Consider the following 22,325-nt stretch of genomic DNA (forward strand, 5'->3'; position numbering starts at 1 on the left):
ACAGCCTGCCAATGCTAGTTCAAGATATATTTGAGCCTTATTACTTGGTTACCCTAATGCTGCTATCCTCAATCAGTAAACAGCGAGCACAGTTAGTCATGCCTGTGCGAATTTGTGCCTCAAGGTTGTCCGTGAGGGAAGCTGTATGTAGAAAGAGCTTCTTTAAAACAACACAGTGAAAAATTCGATATCTAAGTCATCAAAAAGTTTCAAATTACTTACAAGCTGGAGCTTGAATGCTTTTACATTAATTCAGTATCTCTAAATTCTGAAGTAAAAATAATTACCTTTTGGCAATTAAATCTGAATATCAGATGTTAATTATTGGTATCAGTATCAAGATGTACCGTACTTATGTTAAAATTAGTTTAGTGCGAATGTCATTTGAGAACATATGTGATAAAAAGGTGGCAAAAGTGTATCAAATCAATTACTTGAACCATAAAATTCTTTTCAATACATTTGCGTATCATTTTAAATGTAGACGTAATTTCAAATGTGCATCATATAAAGAGGCCTTTGAATTTGAATTTGTTTCGAATATAGAAGCAGACCATAGAGTTTCACGTTTATAACTTTAATTTCAGAGACCAACAAATAAAAAATTGTGTCTCATATGTATTAATTTAGCTTAATTTAATTAATAAATGTTAATGGTGAGCAAGATTTGATTTACAAATCATCGCCACTGCTGTTATGTGGCGCCATCTTGCACAAGTCATAAGACTAAGCTACAGATGAATGTTTATGTATTGGATTTGAATTTATTGTAATTGAGTTATATCAAAAGATAGTTGTGTTGTGATATTCTGTACATGAAACTTATCCCAGAAATATAAATGCTCTTGTAATAAAATCTTCCAAACGCTGTGTAGTGGCTATAACAGGAAAGTAGGAAAAATGTCTATTGCTTACTTTGTATAGAAGTGCCATTGATTTAGTAATGTGTTTATATAATTTTGGAAGTGCCTGATTGCCCAATTTTGAAGTCTGTGCCATTATATGCTGTCACCTACTAGAAAACTTTTGTACGAGATTGGTAAAACTTTGGGTCCATTTTATTGTGAGAGCCACTTCTTAAAAATATACTGTAGCTGTATTGTGTGAGTACTTAGAATGTCTTGCAAACAACCCTTATCAAGTATTTTATTTTTAAGACAGGTGATGTGTACTCAGTGTCTGAGAGCCATTGGTGATCATGCAAAGAACACAGTATTATATGTCTGATTTTATCTATGAATATTAGTATTATATTGTCATGCCAGTATGTTGTGTTATTGAGTTGCTGTTCACAGTGTACCCATTATGAGAAAGAAACGAAAGGTGTTCTGCTATCATCAAACTTAATTGTGTAATACTGATTCTTATTGGTTAATGTGAACGATCCTGAAATATTGTAAATTAAGTTCGATGTTCGTAATTTTCTGGTCACTTTACTCCAATAATATATATGTTACAAGTACCTGTTTTATGGCAACTAGATTTCATTTACTATCTGGGATGGTAATAGCCCTGTGAAAAAGATAACTGTTTACTTTCTAACAATAGACATTTTGGAACTGGAAGTATTTTGAATTCATTGTGAATTTCAATTAACTACTATATTATGGGCTCAGTCACTGTTGATTATTAAAATTCATATTTTGAGAACAAGGATAAAACATGCAATAAGGTTTCTTCTTCGATAAGAAAGAATACTGTACAGGTGGTTCTTCATTTCAATAAAAGTCATTCTGGAAATCATGCGCTAAAATTAATCAAAGGAACTAAGCAACTAGCTATATTCACAACACTGTTATTATAATCTTAACACAGTGGTGGTGATAGATTAAGAAGCAATAACTTGGGTTTTGTAGCTGTTGGCTGCTGGGTGGTGGTTGTGGTGGCAAGTATGTTGAATATAGTTGTTGCTATAGCTAAGATGAAAGAGATTCCAAACCTTCTCTCTCCTTTCTTCATTTAAATACTCTACTATAGTTACGGTGTTTGTTTCTTCACTTGAAACTTAAAATGGCAAATTTTTGCAAAAACATTTTTCTTAATAACAAAATTTGAAGGGGTTTTCAGAGATATTTTAAGATCTTTTTTTTAAATTGGTTATTTTACAATGCTTTATCAACTTCAACGGTTATCTAGCGTCTAAATGAGATGAAGGTAATAATGCCAGCGAAATGAGTCCAGGGTCAGCGCCGAAAGTACCCAGCATTTGCCCTTAATGGGTTGAGGAAAAACCCCGGAAAACCCTCAACCAACCAAGTAACTTGTCCCAACCAGGATTTGAACCCGGGCCCGCTTGTTTCACGGTCAAGCTTGCTAACTGTTACCCTATAGCAGTGGACTTCAGATTTCCTCGTGAAGAATTTCATCTTGCAGAGAAAACTGTAGGCTCACAAGAGAGAAAGAGAGGAAGTGAGTATGTTCGTGTGTTCATGTGCACTCACAGAAGTTCATGCTGTATTAAAAGGCATACCATTTCTAGGTAAGTACCCCCAGTTCTAATCTTACAAATGCAGTTGTGTCAAGGTGAATGTAAGTTTAGATGTTCATATGCCACGAACTCGGGAAAAGGAAAAAGTCATCTATCTGTATAGAATCATAAACCGAACCCTCTAGATTCAGAACCCCCTAAAGACCATTTTGTTCACAATTCAATTACGCCCACATATTGCTTGCTAAGAATGAATTCTAATGGTTTTTATAGTTTGAATTTAAAAAGTCACTAAATTTAAAGCTAAAGGTTTGTTAAAGTCACTGTTAGGTTGAAAATTCCCTCTATTTGCCACCAGTTACTGTCGAAATCCTTCATTTGTGAAAGTGGATATAGGGGATTTTGAATTTATAGGATTCAACTATGATCTGATCTGTCCAATATATAAGAAGGGAGATCCCCTAGAGTGTTCAAATTATAGAGGGATCATGCTGTTAAATATAGGATATAAGATCTTTTCAAATGTCCTATACAGGAGGATATTACCACATGCAGAAAGAGTTATAGGAAGCTATCAGTGTGGCTTTCGAGAGGGGGAATCAACCTCTGATCAGATGCAGGCAGTACGATAAATACTTCAAAAGACTTGAGAGTATAAGATTAACACGTACCATCTGTCCATAGATTATAAGGCAGCATACGGTAGTATTAACAGGGAGAAGTTGTTTGATGCCATGGAGGAGCTTGGAATTCCTACGAAGCTTGTTGCCCTGACAAGATCAACTCTAACTAGGGTTAAATGTAGAGTTAAACTACAGGGAGGACTTTCAGAACCTTTCTATACACAGAAGGGCCTTAGACAAGGTGACGCACTTGCATGTTTGTTGTTCAATATTGCTTTGGAAAAGGTCATCCTAAGCTCGGGAATTGAAAGGAGAGGTACAATATTCCACAAATCGGTGCAAATATTGGCTTATGCTGATGATATAAACAATGTTGGTAGATCAGAAAGAGCCATCAAAGATGTATTCATTAACTTAAATGCTGCAGCACAGCAAATGGGCCTCAAAGTAAATGAGGGTAAAATCAAGTATATGGAGGTATCAATAAATCCCTCAGAAATGGAGTATCTTGAAGTAGGAGTTTACAAGTTTGAAAAAGTCACCGAATTTAAGCACCTAGGTTCACTAGTTACCTCAGATAATAATGTGAGTGCAGAAATCCAACATAGACTCCTCACAGCAAACAGATGCTATTATGGACTCCAAAAAACAGTTAAGATCACATATCAGCCTCAGCACTAAGAGCAAATTATATAAAACATTAATAAGACCAGTCTTGCTTTATGGATCTGAAACCTGGGCAGTTGGCAGTACCGACAATTGTAGGTTGAGTATATTTGAGAGAAAGGTTCTGAGGACGATATACGGACTAGTAGGCCTTCACTTCACTTCACTTCACATCCGGTTTACCGACACTGTTGCCAACCTAGTTGAGCTGCTGTGTCAAGAAGACTTTAATATAAATTTCTGTGAGTCACATGGTATATGCAATACTGAAAATTTGATTGGTTACCATTTCATCCTAGTTCTAGTGATAAATCTAAATAAACATTTAGTTACAGATTGGGAATGTTGATTAAGTAGATCATGTATGCTCCAAGGGCCTTCAATAGGTAGTATGTCATGTATTTCTGATAATAATTTTTGACTACTGACTTGGAAAAATGTGCATCCGAAAAAATATGGTTCAAGGTCCCAATCTCACCACATTCACATAAATTGTTAGCACGTCTTTTAATGTTGAAAAGGTATTGCGGGGTTGCAAAAGTTCCCATAACCAGGCGGTAGTGCATGACGATTGCTTTTCGAGGCAATTTTGAATAGGATGTTGTGAAGTTTTTAATGACTCGAATTTTATCCTCCTCCTCTTTATAATGGATCTCTTCTTGACATCCTTCCATAGGATAAGATAAAAAATGGTGTCCCAAATCTTGTGGAGTAATCAGAAAATTGGTTGCGGCACTTGGGAATGATGTGGCTAGTTGTGCTAGTTGGTCGACTTTCTCATTGCCTCTAATGCCTTTGTGACCGGGTATCCAAAGAAACTGCAAACTCATTTGTGATTGTCTCATTTTATTAATAAGTGATTTTAAAAGGATGATATATATATTTTGTTTGGTATCTGAGTAAGGTTTAAGTAAAGCTTGTAAAGTGCATTTACTGTCTGTGCATATAATTGATTGCGAATATTTATATTTTTGAATGTCCTTCAGAGCAGTATAGATAGCCAGGATCTCAGCGTTGAAGATTGATGTGTTATTGTGCAGTCAGATGCCCTTGAGGTAATTGTTGCTGGAATTGTAATAGGCTGCTCCAACAAGCTCCTGTTTCTTAGGTTCATCTGTGAAGTATGTGCTTGATTTCGGGACCTGGACAAAAAGTTTTGAGATATTCCTCCCATTCTTGGATGATACAGTGGGTTGTTTGTGGTGTAAAAGATGTGTCAACTATTGATTCGTCTATTTCTTGCTGGTCTATAAGGTAGCAGGGAAAGATAGGGGTTTTGTAGATGTTTGGTTGTAGTAAGAAAGATGAAAAAATTTTTAAAAGCAGGATATTTTGAGTGAAACAGTTTGCCGGTTGAGACTGTGCTATTTCTGATAAAAGCTTGAGTTTGTGGAATAGCGGGGTAGATGTGTGTGAAAACAGTCTGGTAATGAATTTGGTTGCCAATCGGAATTCTCGGTATTTTTTGTCAAAGAACGGGAAAGTTTGTTCCATCTGTACATATGACGGGTTGCCATTGATGTTGAAAATATTTTTGAAGAGATGGCAAAAAAGTTGTTTCCTCCAGGTAGTAAAATATGCATAAACGTCATTTTGCAGTAGAGATCCATATTCCAATCTAGCCATTATTAAGGGGTATACTAACTTGAATAAGATGTTATGTTCAATGCCCCACGATTTATTAGAAATACATTTGAATAATCTTTGGATATTTTTCACTTTATGTATGACATGTTCCAGATGTTGTCGGCCCGAAAGACGATAGTCCAGAATCACTCCGAGAAACCTGGCTGTCGTTTGAGATGTAATATAAACATTCTGTATGCAAATGTTACGTGTTTTCGCTGTATTGATCTTGAGTTCTTTCGCAAGGAGATAGGCCTAGTTAATAATCTGATTGCACTGGTCTTCAAATAGTCGTATTCCTTCTGATATGTGTTTATAATTGTATGACATATATAAAACGATATCATCTGCATATTGAAGTGTTGTTTGGTAAATTCAAAGTTCCAACATATAATGTGTAAAGTAAGGGACTGATTGAAGACCCTTGTGGAATTCCCAGTGATGAATAGCGTTGATGGTGGTTGTTACATTTTGGTGCCAAGGAGACCAATCTGTTACTCATAAGATTATAAATACATTTGATAAGAGGTGGAATATCGTATGCAGGTAGTTGATCCAAAAGTAGGTCCAATTGAACAGAGTCATATGCCTTTGATATGTCCAGGAATAGAGTGAACATCACCTTGTTAGATAAAAGTGCTAGGTATGCATCGACTAATAGTAGATAAATATTATATGACGTGCTATATCCCTTTCGGAAGCCATATTGATTGCAGGGCCATAAATGAAATCTTTCTAAATGGAAAGTAATTCTATCGGCGAGGATTTTTTCAAATAGTTTGCGAAGTGTATTGGACAAAATCAGTGTAATCAGTAACTGCTGTTCCTTTCTTGAGGGGTTTAATTATAGGTTGGATACTGGTATAAAATGATTTCCATGTATCCAGGACTTTTCCAGTTGTAAGAATCTGATTGAATCTAGTTGCTAGGAGCGATAAATACTTGAATGGAAGCTTCTTGAGTAATAGGTATGGGATATTGTCCGGACCAGGTGCAGTGTTTCTTCGAGAAGCCAAGACGTGCGAAATCTCTTGTGAGGTAATAGGTTTTAAAAGCTGATGATCGTCAGTAGTGCAAGGAATTTCAAAAATAGGTGGAGGAACTGTAACCATATCCGGAGAATGATCTTGTAAGAAAGTGTCTTGAAGTTCATGATCAATAAAAATCGGGATGAAATTAGTTTGCTTGCCTGTCTTACACCAGTTCAATTTCTTCCATATGGTCGTAGTTGGAGTTTGTGATGTAATGGTTGAAATATACTTTTTCCAGCCGAGACGTTTGTAATAACAGAGCACCTTCTTAGTGAGGGCTTCTTGGTTCCTAGCTCCTAAGTAATTGGAAAAATTGGGGTTTAACCTGTATTTCCTGTAAGCTAGTCGTCGTATGGCGGCTGCTCTGTTGCAGGCTTCATTCCACCATGGTGGTTTAGGAGGCGTTTTGTTTCTAGCAGATTATTTAGAGAAAGGGCATTTCTGACATTCTTCTATTAACAAGTTATGTATGTCGTCAAAATCCTTTATTGTATCCTGAAAACTCTGTAGTTTAGATATTATCTCATCCACCCTGTTACTATTAATATGTCTGGGTTGTGCTGGATTAAGTTGATTGAGGAAAGTGGCTTGGTTTAAGTGTAAATCTATATCGAGAGGATAATGATCACTATTCATAGTATCCAAAATTTTATTAATATTAATATGCTGTAGTAAGTCTTCGGATGACCAAATTAAGTCTGGTTGAGAATCATCCTGACCCCATCTTCCTTTTCTAGTTAAAATATGTTCAGATGCAAGCTGCCAATCATGTAATATAGCACATTCTATGAGAGGATGATGGATTTGCTGCCATCGTTGATGCATATGAAAGTTGGCTATATTAAAATCGCCACATATTAGTATGGAAAGAGTAGAAACGTTTGTTAAAATATGATTGCATTGCTGTAATAATATATTCTCCCTGGGTTTGCAGTATACACCCATGATACTTATATTGTTGACTGTGATAGAGATGATTTGTATTTTATTATTAATATTAAACATTTCATATTTCTTAGTAAGGTGAACAGACTTGTGTATATACATTGCGACACTACCTCCCGTATCTTCCCGGTTGGCAGAGATTAAATGGTAGGATTTAATGTTCTGTTGTCGATAATTTTGAAACCAAGTCTCTGTAATAATGATTATATGATAAAATTTTTTGGATACCAAGTATGATATGTCATGAATCTTGTCATTTAGACTTCTGGCGTTCCAATATAGGATTTGGAGTCGATCCATGCAAAAGTAGTTTTCAAATCTTCCAACTGGGGTCTGATATAGGTAGTCAGGTGTTTCCTGTATAATGTTATTAATAAAGGCAATGAAGGGAGTTTTATTTAGCTTAGTAGAGACTCGTTTTTGAGATTGACCCTCGTTTTGAGTAGTTGGCAATTCCTGTGAATTGTGTTCTATCTCATCGCTGTGGTATGAAGTTGTCCTAGAAGTACATTGAGAAAGCTTAGGTGATGTGGGATTAGTCACATGTGTTAGATTTTTAGATCTTGGATGATCAAAGTTGTCTTTGAGTGCCCGTTTATATTCAGCAACATTGTAGCCTGTAGTATTGTAAGGCAGTTTCGTATCCCTCTCTTGTCAGATGTATGGGGGTCCGGGGTTCTGTTAGCATTGCATGGGTTGTGAGATGATGGTTTACTATTTGGTGAGATTGGTGCTGATGTCTGAAGGGGCGGAAAGTTAGCTGCTGGGCTACCCTGAGTGTTGTTCGTTCTAAGGATAGTGGCATAAGTAGTGTGACCTTTAAGAATTTGTTTTGCCTGATATTTGGATACTGGGAGGCTTTGTATGGTATCGGCAATATTTTTTTCTAGGTTATAATTCGGACATTTATCCAACTCCGTACTATAATGGGCCAGTTTGCAATTTACACAACAAGGTTTCTCTGCTTGACATTCAGCTGTGGTATGAGGGCCTCCGCATTTCATGCAACGAATAGCGTTGCAACAAAACTTGGACTTGTGATTTAATAATCCACAATTATTGCATTGTATAATTTGCTCCTTATACACATGCACTACACATCTCTGATAATATAAGACCACGTATTGAGGGAGTTTCTGTGATCGAAATGTAAGTTTAACTTCAGAGGAAGGTTTATAAATCGTTTCTCCATTCTCGTCAGTGGATTTATAATTCAGGCAGTAGGTATTTGTGACCGTAAATCCTTCAGAGACCGAAATATCTTTTATAATGTCCGTGATTGAAATGTCTGGGTCAACTCCACCAATGACCCTATGCACCATGATATTGTAATTGGGTATGAATGACTTCGTCTGAAACAGCTCGTCGAAATCAGAATCAAGGAATTTGTTAGCCTGGTCGGCTGAAGTGAAGTGTATTTCAAGTTGATTAAATCCTGACTTGAAAATTTCCAAAACGTCATAATTATTAGTGTATAGCCATTTACCGAACTTCATCAGATGCATCATTTCGCGGTCTTGCTTCTAATAGTGACAAAAAAAGGGTCCAGAATCTGAAAATATATATCGATAAGATAACTGAGGTTTCATTATATCAGACCTAGCCTGGTTTTCGTTAGTTCTAAGTGCTGAAAGGGGCTCAGTAATTGTTGCTCAATTGAAAATGATGTAATGGGCGGAGCTTCCTCCATGATTTCCGGAATGTTTTCCATGTATGAGTAGTAAGAGACCCCTGAAGGGGCTCTTGATTATCGAACAAAGAATAAATAATATGAAAGCGTGAAAACAAGGTTTAATAACAACACTGAAACATTGTCACTGAATCTAGGCACTTCTCTACTACAAACTAATACACAAAAATACAGAACCACTTGCACACGTCTAACTAGTAGCATATCTCAAGTAGAAGAGAAATTCAGTAGGCCTAAATGATGAGGGCAGTTGGAGGAAAAGGTATAACTATGAATTATACCAACTTTTTAAAGAACCAGATGTTTGCAGAGAAATTAAAGCTAGGAGAGTCAGGTGGCTGGGCCATATTTGTAGGAAGGATGAAAATAATCCTTGCAAGAAATTGACTCTCACTATACCTTTTGGCATAAAAAGACAAGATATGCCTTTGGGCTGCTAAATCCTATATGGAAGAGTGCTGCCTATACAGTAAATACTAAACTGAGAATTTTTAACACAAATGTCAAATCTGGGCTTTTATATGGCTGTGAAACCTGGAAAATAACCAAAACTGTTATCAATCAACTACAAGTTTTTATTACGGTAATAGATGTTTGAGAAACATGTTAAAAATATTCTGGCCAGTCCAGATATCCAACGAAAACCTATGGTTAAAAACTAAACAAAAACCAGTTGAACTTGAAATTCGGCATAGGAAGTGGGGATGGCTGGGACATACACTTCGCTGACCTCCAGATGACCCCACCAGGAAGGCATTGGATTGAAATCTGCAGGGCAGCAGAGGAATTGGCAGACCCAAGATAACATGGAAACGAACTGTTCTCACAGAAGCAAAAACGATGGGGAAGACATGGAGTGAGATCAAGGAGTTGGCCAGGAATAGAGTCAGATGGAGAAGCTTTCTGAGAGCCCTATGTTCCACGTAGGAATGATGGGAATAATGATTGATTGACTGACTGACTGACTGACTGACTGATTGATTGATTGATTGATTGATTGATTGATTGATTGATTGATAGATACCTTTTGGCACCAGAAAAGTAGGGAGACCTCAGCTAAGATGGCTGGATGAAGTGGAGAAGGATGTAATAGCAGCAGGTGTTACAAGATGGAAAACAAAGGTGTTAAATCAAAGGACATGGAGAAGCATCGTTGGGGTGGTCAAGCCTGGAACCCAGCTGTAGAACCAAGGAAGAAGAAGAAGAAGGATTCAACTATAGTGAATTAATTGATTTCGTCCCTAGGAAAATGTAAACTGCATCATTGCTTTTCAACATAATCACCCTCATGTATAATAAAATTTATTACTCTTACTGAAGCCTCCTAATCTTATTTACAAAGAAGGATTTCGATTGTGATCTTACCACTTATGCTCTGCATCCTTAGATGTTCCGGTATGTTATCGACATTATCTACTTCCATGTAAAGCTTCTTATAGTAACTGAAAATGTAATAATCAGATGAAGCAAAAAAGACTTGGGCTCTATTGTAAGTGTGGAAGAAATTCAAGTTTGAATAGTAACTGTTTTCTGTGCCTCGAATAAAAAAATTACGTTTACAATCAACAAATCTAACTTCATTATAACAGTATTAGAATTTAGCTTTTAATATCAGTATCAATTGAAGTAGGGTATCCATGCTCATAGGTCTTAAACTTACTTTGAAATTGGTTAATATTTTTGCTGATGTCTTATAATAAAATTAATGTTCAAATACTGTAACCTATACCAATTTAAGTCGCCAACATTTTGGAAAAAATAAATTTCTTCACAATGTAAGTGTAGTGTTAAAAATATTCCTCCTGTAGATAAAGAGTTTTGTGAGAATTCGTGAATTTGAATAATCCTTTTAAATTATGTTATATCATAAAATAATGTTCTAAAATACCATAACCGTTAAGGTGTGAAATGTAATAACCTTGGAAAAAAAAATCCTTCGCAATAGAAATGTATTTTAAAAAACATTTCTCCTGAAAAGAAAAAAAGGGTTTTTGTAGATAACGACTATTGTGAAACCCCCCCCCCCCCCCAATTAGAAAAACACTTTTAAATACTGTTGTATATAAAAAAAGAAAAACTTTTAATAGATATTATCTTCAACAAGTGAGCTAGGAACATAAAATTCCGTGCTTTGTCACTTGTCCCAGCACATACCTATTGTTTTGAAAAAACTGAGCGACCCTACATTTTGTGAACTAGTGCATCTCCAATGCTAGAACCAGCAAGGTCGCTTTTAACACATTGGTTGAGTTGAATGTCAGAATGTTGGATGGGGAAGGCGTGAAATTTTGAGGATAATCTCTATAATGGTAAATGCAAATACTGTCTTTTCAAGCAGTTCTGTTGTATCTTTGACACATGCCAGTCGCGAACATGAGAGACAGCAGCATGTGAAACGGAAGTGTTATTCAGATAGTATGTATGTTACAAGTAGCATAATGTGTTCAAGTACTTTGAAAAAAAAGACGGCGAAAAAGAGTTTCTGTTCATAGCTTACAGAGGGAAGCCACAGTGTCTTGTGTGTTTTCAAGTGATGTCAATAATGAAGGAATGTAATATTCATCATTATTACGAAACAACTCATAAAGTGAAATATGGAAGTGTTAGTGGAAAGGCGTGAAAACATTTGGTCAGTGAACTCAAATGTAAGGTGAAGACAAAAAAAAAACTTTAAAGCAAAACACGTGCAAAATTCTAGTCTGCCAGCCTCTGACGAGGTTTGTGTGATAATGGCTAAAAGTCAAATGCCATTTACCTCAGGGAAAGTGATAAAGAAATGTGCAATTAAAATATCAAAATATTTTGGCGATGACAAATTTGCTACAAATTCGAAACAGTGCCTCTCTCCCATCAGAAAGCTTCAAGAAGAATTGTAGAAATTAGTGAATTACAAATATCATTAATGTGCTTGCCTTCTAAATTTTAATAATAAAATATTGATGGTTAGTGACGTAACTTTTGATGATGTAAGACTAAAGTATTTTTTCCTGATATTGTGCTTCAAGTATATCCTCTGAGATGGTACACGTAATTTCTCTCTCTTTTTCTCTCTCTCTCTTAGAAGTACCTTGTATTTTCCTAGAGTTAGTTACATGTTGTAACTGTTCCTTATTTACATTCTGAAAACCTGACAACCTTATATGACAGCCAAGATTGAAAATTAAGATCCTGAATTTCAGATGGATCTGAGTGAGTTTCAAAGTGACTTCTTACTTTCTTCGAAAACAAATTTGAATTGTGAACAATTTTGGAAATTTGTGATGCCTTACAAATACCCCAAACTTCACGAATTTGCCTTAAAAGTGTGTTCTATGTTTGGAAGTGCATACATTTGTGAATGTGCTTTCTCGACAATGAAAATGTTAAAATCGAAACAGAGAACAAGTTACCCCAGTAGGCCTTAAGTCCAGTCTCTGAACAATTTCAAATTATAGTTTATTTAATGATGCTCGCAACTGCAGAGGTTATATCAGCATCGCCGATGTGTCGGAATTTTGTCCCACAGGAGTTCTTTTACATCCAGTAAATCTACTGACATGAGCCTGTCGCATTTAAACACATACTTAAATGCCATCGACCTGGGCCGGGATCGAACTCACAACCTCGAGCATAGAAGGCCAGCGCTATACCAACTATGCTACTGAGGCCTACCCATTCTCTGAATCGTAACAACAGAGATGGAAGCAGTTATCTTTGCCCTCGTCAATGAGCACACTCCCAGTGATCTCACTGAACCAAAGGTAAAATAGCTTTAAAAATAAAGCAATACATTGCAGTAAATTAATTTTATATTTAAATTGTTTGTTGAAAATACAATTGAAACATTGACAGCATTTGTGTAAATATGTAGTAACTTCATGCTAGTATTTTTAAGTCTATAGTAGTAGGTGATAGTAGTTAGTGGGTGATGGGTGGTGGCAGTAGTGGCGATCACCTAAAGTCCTAAAATATGATGTTAGGCCTCGGTCTGTGTAGGAAAAAATTTTTGCCCATGATTGAAAGATTTTGACCACATTTATTTAAAGGAAGAATACAGATGACATAAATAACACGTAATTACAGTGATAGGAAAGGAGTAACATATTTTTAAAAGACACTCCTTGAAGAGGAAGAGATTTCGTGATCTTAACAATAGTCATTATTGAAAGTTTGATTGACAACTTCAAGTGAAACCCTGCAAAACACACCAACTTCAAATATCTCTCTCTTTCTCTCTTTTTCTTTTCTGTCCCTTGTCCCATGTCCTTCAGACACCAATTCCCTATAAGTCTCTGAGAGGGTATGTGTAGACATCACAGCCAATAGAGTAGGTTATTTTATGACGCTGTATCAACATCTCAGGTTATTTAGCGTCTGAATGATATGAAGGTGATAATGCCAATGAAATGAGCATGGGGTCCAGCACCGATAGTTACTTAGCATTTGTTCATATTGGGTTGAGGGAAAACCCCGGAAAAACCTCACCCAGGTAACTTTCCCCAACCGGGATTCGAACCTGGGCCACCTGGTTTAGCGGCCAGACACGCTAACAATTACTCCACAGGTGTGGACTAGCCAATAGAAGAAACCACCCTACAGTAATACCGAATTCTTCATTTCTGTCTTGAATGTCTGCTAGGAAGGTTCCATTATGATAGCATTGCAGGAAACTGCTCAACCTCTTAATACTTTTGTTAGCAGGTTTGATAAACTGTGAATGGACTTGTAAAATACAGGTGCAATCACAATGTTGCCGATTTCATTCGAGCTGATTGTGAGTTGTGTTGTGTCCGTGCGTGTATGAAGGATTCTGAGTACATAGCTGCACTATTATCATCTATTTATTTCACACAAATGGAGACTGACAATGGAGAATAAGTTAGTGAAAGAAGAATATTGTTGTCAAGGTAGTTGAGTTCTTCGATGCTGAGAAGGATGGTGATTCATTTAATTTACCACCATGCCAAACAACTAGAGCTGCAACAGCAACAGGAAAATCGAAATTGTTCATAAAAAAATCAGAAGAGAAATGAAAGAAGCCAATAACAACCAACTGAGTAAAAACAGAAAAGTGAATAAAATAATAATAATAATAATAATAATAATAATAATAATAATAATAATAATACTATATCTCCGCTCCTATTCATTACTGCAACTAAATCCGGCAATGCTGAGTTCATTGTGCTAACATTGTCCCTCTTGCACTTGCTTCTCCCCAAGACAACTAGCACTCACAGCCTAACTCCTTCGGGGTTTCCGTTCGATTTATCAACTTACAAAAGTGTTTTTTATTCTTGGCATAGAGGTAATGCTGTAGAACAGGGGTCGTCAGCACAGAGCACGCTGGGGCTAGCATCTCTTACCCCTCAAAACGCAGTGCACCATAGTGCACTGCATAGCTGCTAGCGGGTATGCTCTCTATCTCTCCCTGCTGCACGACGGTGTACATGGGACGGCACTGTGTACCCGTTGCACATTTCAGCGAGTGCTGACGATCACTGCTGTAGAATGTGAATTGGAGTATAGTGAGACAAAAGCTCTCCTTTCAACAACAGATCTCTGCACTTCAAGCAAAACGTGACCTTCAGCTTTGGTATGTACAATAGTGGCAAAAAAACCGGACCGACTCTTGTAGCTGATTTCAGAGTCTTGTTCACTCCAGAGCACGATAGGCTGGTAACTAAGACTTTCGTGGTTCCAATCCTGCCAGGGAAGAAAACTTTTTTTTGTTCCTTATTCAAATTTATTCCCAATACTTTTCGATTGCTGGTAAAATTCATGTTCTCGTAATAATAAGTTAATTAAGTAGTAAAATATCGCTGCAATCGAAAAGTATTGGGAATAAATTTGAATAAGGAACAAAAAAAGTTTCCTTCCCAGGCAGGATTCGAATCACGAAAGTCTTAGTTACCAGTCTATCATGCTCTGAAGTGAACAAGGCTCTGAAATCAACTACAAGAGTCGGTCCCGTTTTTCTTTTTTTTGCCACTACTGTATATTTCACTAATGTAACATAATAATAAAATATGATACTGTATATGATATATATTTGATATCAACATTTACATCCATGTAACATGGACCTCACAATTTTGTATCCGTGCCACAATTACATTCATTACAAATATAATATATCTTCTATCTTTTGTAGACGCTCTTATAATTTAACTTTCGACCCCATTTAAATTGATCAGTATTCCCACCTTTAAAACTTAACAACTTAATTTAGATCATTCAAAGTTGACACTTTTACAACTCTGTTCTTGATTTTCAGTTCACTTGGTCTATATTGAACACACACTGCTTCTAAAAATACTTGTTACTAAAACATACTACACCATTGTCCAATATGTTCGTTATAATGCCTGTTTCTTGTGTACATTCTATTTTCAGATCTCACTAATTTCCTACATATTATACTCCGTTATCCTAGCAAGCCTCCCCCACCATACTCCTCACCTATTATCATTATCTCTATCGTTTTACTTAACTTCCTAATACACTCCTCTAATTCATTCAAAATTGACGCTTTTATCACTCCGTTCTTGATTTTCAGTTCACTTAGTCTATATCGAACACACACTGTTTTTCATAACACTTGTTACTAAACCTTATTACATCAATGTCCAATTTATTCGTTATTATGTCTGTTTCTTGTGTACATTCCATTTTGAGATCTCACTAATTTTCTACATATTATACTTCGCTATCCTTCTCCACCATACTCCTCACCTATTTTCATTATCTCTATTGTCTTAACTTTCTATTACACTCCTCTAATTCATATTTTATTTTACTTACTATGTCCTTAGCTGTCTCTGGACCAGAAACATCCACTTCACTCTTGCCTGTTACAAACTTGTCTTTCTTTTTCTTCTCTTCACTTCTCACCATTTCAGCCCTTGCACTCACAGAAACAATTTCACTTATCTCGGCATTGACCTTCCTTCCCACTAATATAGTTAAATCACTTCCCGAATCACTTGATTTCACTAATGTAATGCTGCTATCACAAGAATACTCTTCTAAATATTGGTTTCTGTATTGGTCCATTACAGATTCAAAACCAGAACAGCATCATTTTACTTTCAGTGACTTGGGATTTTAATTTTCTTTGCCCTATGGGAGAGAGGGTTTTTCCACTGTTGTTCGCAGTAACCCTGGCGAATCATTATTCCATCTTGGTTAAATGTCTGAGTAGTACCTCTGTTTCTATTCATCTGTCAGCTGTCCCAACACAGTTTGTGATATTCGAAATCATTGTGGCATATGCTTATACGTAATTCAATTTTACTTGCAGCAATCCAATGGCTTTTTATGACCTGTGCATTCACATCATCATGATAGTCTTCCACTCATGATGTTGAAAACAATTCATTGCATTCTCCACTGATGAGCTTTCCTTCCATGCTCCACTATTATTTACCTGTAGATTTCATATGTTTTAAATAATTGATTAAATGGCGATCTTACTCGTGTTAATTATGTAAGCATGTGTGGCTTACAGCTGTTTCGGTGTTACTTGACACCATCCTCAGAGCCTACTAGATCTTGGCGCTATCTCAACTTCACTGCCTGTTGTGTGGGTGCGTTCATGTGATGAATGTGTGAGATAGTGCCGAGATCTATTAGGCTCTGAGGATGGTGTCAAGTAACACCAAAACAGCTGTAATCCACACATGCTTACATAATTAACACGAGTAAGATCGCCATTTAATCAATTATTTATATTCAAGTGTTAAAAGTAGTGTACGAAAGATTCAACATGACCTAATTTTACAGGGAAAAAACCGGGACACTTTGATTTAAACTTCACTTCAGTACTTACCATTCATTTGCTTACTTAAATATTATGATACTCGTAATAAATTGTAATGCAGCAGCTGAAAACCGGAGTTTCTTCTCGTGGCCTTACAGAACCATAATTTGTTTAGCCTGCAGCACAGAAATACTGAGTCTTTCGACTTGAGTTCCTAGATTTACTCTGTTCCCTCAGCATATCCTAGGAGTTTTTAATGAGTATTCAATTACATCTGGTACAAAACCAGAGGCGTATACTGGTTAAAGGGTTTGGGCTACCGCTGACCCTATTATTACACAAAATATATTTAACAATTACTTTAATTTTAATTACTATGGTAAAACTAATAATACAAAATTATTACATTATGTTATATTATAAACTTTTTCTTTTGTAATTTCCTTGGGCTACCGCCGGTAGCCCCGGTAGCCCGCAAAATACGCCCCTGTACAAAACTATAATATATTACAATAAACAATTTCCTTCTGTTATCTCCCTCATTTTTCCTGAGATACTGCTTAGGAAGTTTCAATATCTAGTAAGGATGAGGAAAATCTTGACAATCTCAGATACCTTAATTAAGACCTACGTATTGTTTATATAGTGTTGGAAATTAAAGTTGCTATAGATATTTAAAAAATATTAACTTCATCCATTATTGTAGTTAGGCTGGAACACACCAGAATGCATTTCCAGTATAAATAATATTAGGGTTCCACAGTTTCAGTAAATCTAATTTAATTACATTGATACTAGAAATGTCTTCAGAAATGCCGCACATTAATTTGTTTAGTTTTCTGGAGTAACTTACAGTTCCGTGAATTCTTTGAATGCTCACTTACCGCCCACTTAAAAGATTTATTGCTTCCTGCTAAAACAGTTCTTAGACCCCAATGACTTTCTACACAGTTGTCACATTTCTAACAACCTTCGACTGTTGACGGAAGTTTTGGAATTCAGAAATGGCGTGAAAGCTCTCCCTCCAAGTGAAGATGAAGTGAAGCTGTCAGTTTTTCTAAACAGGGATTGTGATTGGTTATTAATAGGCTAAGATTTTTTTAAAATAGGCTTAAGGATTTCACTAATTGACGGTAGTATATTATACACACTATTTAAAAGGTGTAACTGATATTTTGTTATTTGAAGAGTTGTATCAGTGAATAAGTGTGTTGAGTCAGTGAAGTGTGTTGTGTAAGTGAAGTGTGTTTGTGTCAGTGAAGTTTTATAGTTTATAGTGGCAGTGCAAAGTATTTGAACAGTGAAATGTTTTTGAAGTGTTAGTGAAATCAAGATAGTACCAGTGAAATGTGTCGTAGTTCCAGTGCAGTGAGTGAGTTATCAGCGAAATGAGTGTAGTGCTGAAAGGTACTTATACAGGTATGAACATATCATACTCGTGGGTTTTAATTCGAAATTAGGGTTAAGATACAAATTAGATTTACTTTAAATGTTATTTTAAGTGATCTTGCTTCATTTAATTTGGGATGCTCCCTGTTATTATTATTATTATTATTATTATTATTATTATTATTATTATTATTATTATTATTATTATTATTATTATTAATTGTATTTTCTATTAATTATGTTTATTATTAATGTCATTATTGAGTGTAATTAGTTACCACTGCCACCGGGTATATACCCATTTGCAGTGTGAATAAATACATATATACACACATATACATACAAGACAAAATTTTGACCAAGACTGCAGGTGTGAGCATTGCGGAAAGCTGTGTGAAAAGTAGCTTACCTTTCAGTACATGATAATTGAATTTTATGAAGGCTGAAAACATCGGCAATCGTAAACCAAGGAGGACATGATCTCCATAGACCAATTTCTAGTAAAGAAACTGAACTGTCTGTGCAGTGGTATTGCTCATATCTTAAATGCTGGTTTTCGGACCAGTATGCTTGTAATCTTCATCTTACGATGTTTGGTGACGTATACACGTCCGTTGATGTGACAGGAAGTCGCAGGTTCGATTCCCGCTTTAGATTGTGAAATTTTTCTTTCATACCATGGCATGATTGTGACTATAATAGTATTTAAATTCATCAGTATGCTTGTTTTCTTAAGGTTGTGGAAGGTGAGATTCTTGGATGTGTTTTGTGAATAAACTTGGGATGGGTCCACATATTGGGACGGGAGTTAAATAAGGTGTCACTTTTCAAGAACTGCTGGGCTGAAGAAACTCCTCATCCAAAAGGACTGAGGAACAAGCCGATTTTTTAAATTCTGTCTACTTTATATCGTCTCACAAGTGAAAACAATCAATATAAAATTCAATATTTCCCATTTAAACATGAAAAGGTGATTTCATGCGTGACTTACAGTACATTTGACAACACCTAGTAATATTTAATTGAAATTAAGTAATAAAAAACTTACTTTCAAACAACAACAATATTGTTTGAAGAAATGCTCTGTTATTTAAGCAGAAGTAACATTCACTAGTACCACTGTACACTGAGCAGAAAAATATTTAATATAAATGTGACTTACATTACAGGAAAGGAAGTCAATATTTGGACCACTTATAAAGTAATATTTCTTCCTTCTGAATTGTTATAAAAATTATGCTAGAAAGGATGAAGTTTGTTGAAGTTTTAAATCCAAGTCGATATTTTATACTTACATCGAAATAGTTAATGTGACTGACACTACATTTCAAATGTGACTTACACTACATTTCCATATAAATGGTTTGTACAATTTTGTAAAACATTATAAGAAGTTTTATTCACTATTTACATATTTGAAAACTTACGGCTAAAGTGTAAAGTGTAACTTTGGCAACACATAATTTTTAACTTTAAGCCATTACATAATGTTATTGTTTAAGTTGAAATCGGAGAAAATATAAGACATTCACTGAAACACTGGGTCTTGTAGTTGAACTTTGCCAGGCTGATAAGCATGAGGTGTACGAGAAAATTGGGTGCCTTTCTGCTGACGGATCAACTCGAAGAGCAGATATCATTGTTATAGACCGAAAAAAAAAATTGTGGACTCCATTCTAGATCCCACAGTCCGTTTTGAGAACAGCGAGGAACGACCTAGAGAAGTCTGCAAAGAAAAATGGGCAATTTATCTTCCATGCTGCAGTGATTTGGGGACCAAATATGATATGATATATGATATGATATATGATCAGTAGCAGCTGGTGGTCAAAATAATGAGTGTGCTACAATCTCTATATCTGCCTACTATATACACTTATATGTATTTATCTTAATTTGAGACTCGTCTAGTGACGAAATATGAAGTCCATACGACGTTCCTTCCTACTGCAGAACTTGTCAATTACCCTGGTGTTAAACCCCTCCATCTTGGACATCATACTCTTTTCTGTTGACAGTATTGCAAGAGCAGTGAGACGATCCTGGGACATATTGTTCCTTAAAAACCGTTTTTATGCGTTTCAAGCAAGAAAAACATCTTTCTGGCTCAGCAGTGGCCATTGGTATTGTAACCAAAATATTTAACAACTTCGTTACTTCACGGAATGGATCCTGTAAATTGTTGCAGACTATATATTGTAATAATTGAACAGACATCTATATTTTGGAAGTCGGGTGTTCCGTATAGAACTCCAAGTTGTGTCTGTAACACTCTTTTGTTCAGTATAGTATAGTTGTTGACAGCAACTTCAAGTTCGCGTTCACGAAAATTATACGAAAAATTCTCAAAAATTTTGCTGTTTAACAATTTTGTTGCGTCTAGGTAGCTTAAAGACTGGAAACGTTGAGTAGTTTCCTGAAGTACACAGTCACATACTTCCTTGGCTTCAATTTTCTGGGATTCCATTTTCCGTCGCTTGCTAGCTGATTCAGGAGGAACCTCATAGGCCTACAGGTATATGGCAGCAGCAGTCTGATATTTGAATTACCAAATACATTGTAAATAGTTCCGAGTTCTTCCACAAACAAGCATTCTTTCGTTACGCTTTACTTTTGCAATCTCCAAGCTGTGTTGTGCTGAAGCTGACTACAGCACTTTCCCATGTAGAAATAGCCAATCAGAGCAGTGATTTCAACTTCGCGCATGTGCATAAATATCTACATTCTCATATGAAGTTCAGAGTAGCACAACGAACCCCCTGAGGCACCAAAGAGCGAAGAGCGAAGATTAAACACTCGATAATGCGTCATGAATATAACCACGGGAAATTGTTAAATGACAGATCAGATACTATAGTATTACAAATACATTATTTGAGCAAAAATTATCACTGTGCTGTAGCACTGTAGCACATAGGGACGGGCCGCCCCTGTATATGATATATTTCGTCACAGCACTTCTTTACATGTAATGGTGTACCTGACATTTCTGTATCCGGTGCCACCATTAACATATTATTACAATAACACATTATTTGCAGGACACGTCTACAACAAATACTCCCAATTACAATATGTACCTTTTTTGTTATTTGGTCAAACTCCCCTTCAGTATTTCTCCTACATTTCATTTGATATTCTCTATTTGTTCATTAATCCTAATATATCTAATATTATATACTCCTTTCACACCCCCTTTATCCTCTAATTACTATTCACTAAAATCTCAATTTCAATTTTTCTCTATAAATTATCATATTGAATTATTTGTCCTATTTGTTCTTTGACCTTTTCTCCTATCTTTCCTGTATATTCATTTACTGTTCCAATGTTCAAATGTTAGTACTAATTTTATGCTGTCACTTGTTCACTTCTCTTAACCCTTTCTCACTATTTTCACTCATTCCTATTTGCGCTCACTTTCACTTTCTCACTACTATGCTTACACTTAATCCATTGTCACTATTCTCACTTCCTATAAATACTTATATTTTATTCTACACATCTGCTTATACACTTTCTCTCTCACCTATACTTCTCGATCTTTTCCAGTTTCACTTTATTTGCACTTTTTGATCACATCCCCACATTTTTTTTTAACGTATCAAATATCTCTGCTATATCCTCAGCTGTCGCAGGTTCTGACCTTTCTTTTCTGTTCGTCTCTACCTTATTTCTGTCTTTGTCTTTCTTTCTATTTATTTCTTCTTCTATTCCTCTTTTATTTCTTCCCTCCACGCTTTCACTTTCACATACTAGATTTCCACTTACACTTGCACCCTTATTCTTTACACTACTTTCTTCCCTATCACTTCCTGACTCTTGGTTTCTCTTTTTATCGCCCCTCGCCTTTTTTCTAGTGCCCGTGTTTCTTGTTCCGTTATTGTCAGCATTCCTTCTGGAGTGCGCTAATCTTACCATCATCGTATGGAGACTAGGAATCCGCTTATGTTGCATGATCACATTACTGTTTTTTTCTCCTCTTTACACTTCCTCGTACGTCAGTATGTGGGTTCCTGAACTCATTACTATTCACTCCTGGTACCATGTGTTGATCTGCGACAATTACTTGTTCTGTCCTTGAAGTTGGGATGATTTTCTTCCATCATTGCTGCTCCTTCCCTCCACTTATGTAGCTAACGTCGACTCTCTGTTGCCTTCTTGTTGCTTCCCTCTGCAAAGTTGA

General features: G+C 36.0%; 1 protein-coding gene across 2 annotated transcripts in view; it reads right to left on the reverse strand.

The window, feature by feature from the left end:
• Window positions 1-22,325, reverse strand: part of LOC138707842 (hydroxysteroid dehydrogenase-like protein 1) — a 245,405-nt gene that overhangs the window by 8,226 nt on the left and 214,854 nt on the right. The window contains exon 7 of one of the 2 annotated variants that reach the window (XM_069837818.1): window positions 19,728-19,865. The exons of the other annotated variant lie outside the window; for it this stretch is intronic. The gene's annotated coding sequence lies outside the window, so the exon portion shown is untranslated. Of the gene's footprint in view, window positions 1-19,727; window positions 19,866-22,325 lie in introns of those variants that run through there. 2 annotated transcript variants of the gene reach the window in all.

Source organism: Periplaneta americana, chromosome 10 (assembly GCF_040183065.1).
Source record: "Periplaneta americana isolate PAMFEO1 chromosome 10, P.americana_PAMFEO1_priV1, whole genome shotgun sequence".
Classification (NCBI taxonomy): domain Eukaryota; kingdom Metazoa; phylum Arthropoda; class Insecta; order Blattodea; family Blattidae; genus Periplaneta; species Periplaneta americana.